This window comes from Egretta garzetta, unplaced genomic scaffold (assembly GCF_000687185.1).
Source record: "Egretta garzetta isolate BGI_Z169 unplaced genomic scaffold, ASM68718v1 scaffold87, whole genome shotgun sequence".
Lineage (NCBI taxonomy): Eukaryota > Metazoa > Chordata > Aves > Pelecaniformes > Ardeidae > Egretta > Egretta garzetta.
In genome coordinates this window covers 3,421,631-3,424,867 of record NW_009260286.1, presented here as the reverse complement: position 1 = coordinate 3,424,867, position 3,237 = coordinate 3,421,631, and positions in this window count along the sequence as shown.

The following is a 3,237-nucleotide window of genomic DNA, read 5'->3' as shown; positions in this document are numbered from 1 at the left end:
AGGTCCCTTCCAACCCTTACGATTCTGTGATTCTGTGTGATTCTGTGACACAGTAACGAAAAAATGAAATGTGGGAAACGAATGAGCGCAAAAGACGGGAGTTTCGGAGCGCTTGGAGGGTAGGGTGTAAGAACCTCCACGCAAGCAGACGGCTCGCGCTGGGCGCGTTAATAAAGCCCCGCGCTGTCAAGTCTCACACTGAAGTGGCGGGTGGCGACTCGCGGCGTGCCTGTTGCAGCGCCGGCTGTTTCCCCGGGTGTCGTCTCCAGCTTTTTCCCTGCAAGCATTTTCACCTCAACCATGCTGTGTGGCTGCTGCCTCTCAGGGCTGGCTGCAAAGCGTCCCCTTTTGCTAGCCAGCACTGGCGTCAGTGAGCAGAACAAAAATGAGGGATTTGAACACTGTGATTCTTATTAAAAATAGGATTTAAAAATATCCACTCAAAGACCAAATGCAGCACTGAGTATATCGAATTGCCTGATGAGTTGCTTGCAGTAGACTGTTACAGAAGTGTGTGTCGACAGGGCAAATGGTTCACTTAGGGTTCACTTAATCCTAGGCATTGAAATATAATTCACCTTCTGTGAGCTTTTTGTATTGCCCATTTCTCCCCCTCAAAACAGCATGTCCCTGGGTGGTGATGGATGGGTTTGCACCCTGCGCTCACATAGTTTGCACAGCATACTCTACGTGAAGTGAACATAATAAATTCACACTGATATTTGAAAAAGCCCGGAAATAAAAGTGTAGTCGTAGGCATCGGTGTGCTCCAGTCACCTGTGGGCTTTTAACAGGCTACATTTCTGATTTGCAATTGTCCCTTTACATTTATTGTCACTGCTCACAGTTTTATATTCTTCGTGAAACGACAAAAAAGTTACCGATGTGGAAGTCTTCCCCATGCTGGCGTGTCCTGGTGATGGAGCCTTGGTGGCTTGTAGCTATTTCCTCTATAAATGTAATCACAAGCATGCAGAGCCGTCCTGACAGGCATTTAGAGTTAATCTGCTGTATAATGTAAGTCTTCTAAACCCATTTGCTGTTGTAGCTCTCTTGAAGCTTTTCAGTGACGTTAAACTGGCGGTGGATTTTTCACTGGAGTTCAGAGCCACCTCGCGGCCTCCCCGCCGGCATGGATGCCCGCCTGCCTTACGGCTCCAGGGCTGGGAAGCTCCACCTCTGGGATGGCAGCAGGAAAAGCTCCGGGTGCTTTGGAGAGATCGTGAGATGTGCTGCTTAAACATGCTTTTGAATCCGTTTTTATTTGACTTTCGGGTGGCACGAAGAATCATGCCTGGATATTTGGGGTTGTCTTTTCATGAGCAAAACACTTCATTAAATAGAAAAAAGAATCATCCGAATGAGCAATTGCGCTGATCACCTGTGCCATGAAAGGTAGGGAAGTGTGCACAGCTTATTCGTTCCAAAACACACGGCTCTGTTGTTCACCCAGAGGGCTGCTAGCAATTACCCGTGTGCCTCGGCGCAGAGAAAGCAAACTAAGTGGCCCACATCCCTACTTTTTAACTCTGTTAGACCTCAGAGTGGGGTGGCCTTATCCAAACTGTCTGCTGGTGCCAACTTCCAAACTATGGTAAGGAAATACTCTGCAAAGGTCCGACTAACCCAAGTCAAACCCAGAGCAGGGGGTTGTTTTCTAATTGAACAGCGCAGAGTTCCAGCACCCACTTATGGTCTGAGCCATAACTGCTTAATTTTCTAGTGAAGTCTTGCATCTGCAGTCTTCCACACAGTTACGCTGAAGCCAAAGGGCCTGATGTTTCAGCTCTCGCCTTGCAAGAAAGACCGCAGCAAAGTCTATGTAATTCCTTGGCCTAGGGTTGCAAATGTTTGGGTTTGGTTTTTTTTCAGAGGCCTGTGACTCGGTTATGCTGAGATCACTCTCATCTCGCTGTCCTAGGGTAAATTCCAGCGGTGGACTCTAGAGGGAACATCTAAGTCACTGTGCTTCTCACACATTTATACTTAAACGTATAATACCTGAGACTTGATCATGGGCTGGATCTCAGACTTAATGTAAATTTGCTACCTGCCACCTTTCTCCTGTAGTGGATTAAGGCCATAAATATCAGTGCACTATGTGGTATCTGCCCTGAGATGCCTGAGTGGAAGTGAAGAGGCCCTTAATTTGTATTAGCTTTTCAGTTACATGTATTTGCTTCTCTTCTCTGGAGCATTCTTTCTTCAGCCCGTAAATAAGAGCATGAAGTGAGCCAGTTTCAAGAACAGTGGAAATCAGGAGCAGAGTTGTACACAGGAATCCTTTTTTTTCTTCTTGCTTGGATCGATGCATCAGGGAAAATGGGAATCTGACCAGCATCGCAGCGCTGTGAGTGCAGCAGTGCTGTCCATGAGCATGGTGGATAATGATCTGTGGAAGTGCTTAGGCTTCCTTCTCGGGGTGGTGGCTGAGAAGAAAACCTGGAAGGAAAATAATGAAAAGAGGCTCTGGGATGAGGTGGCTTTTCCCTCTCCTTAGGGAATTTTGTGCAGGACCAATTCTGTATTCAAGCATGGTCGTGGTCTGGAAGGCACTAGGGACTGTAGCCAGCTCACATATTTTCGGGCTGAATTCAAACTTTATGTTGTAATTTATGCATGTATGTTTAATTTTCTGATCAAATTTGCGTGATATGCTAAACTATACTTCTTTGAGCAAGCTGAAACTTCACTTCCAGTAATCCCTAAATGTGCACTCTCTAAGCAGAGCATTAGTTCTGCTGCACCACATACATCTCTATGATTGATGAAGAAAGTATGAAGTAGGAGAAAGAAGACACCACTTCTTTGCTTTCATTGCTTGTGCTGGTGGTTTTGAGATTAAAGCTCAGCCTTTTTTACTTGGTTTAATCCAATTGGCATGTTTTGTTGCTGAGAAGACAATTCCAGTCAATTACTGGAGATTGCTTCCAGATTATATACCCCTCCTGCTCTTTTTGCTAAACAGATTTTCTAAAGGGTATGCCTGTAACTCAGATAATTTGTGTTCGAGCATAAATCTGTACCGAAAGCGTGAAAGCTCGGTGGGGAAGGTAATCTTTCTCCTTTTTGTCAATAAGTAGGCAAGTAAGTGCGTTGCCTGCTGTGGTATAACATGCTGAGGGAGCCGTATGTGCCAGTAATGGCATACCGAGTCCTGCACGCTGGCTTGTACTGTAATGCTAGCAACAAGCATCCCGCAGTCCTCATGCAGGCAAAGCTGCTCAGTGAGGAAGG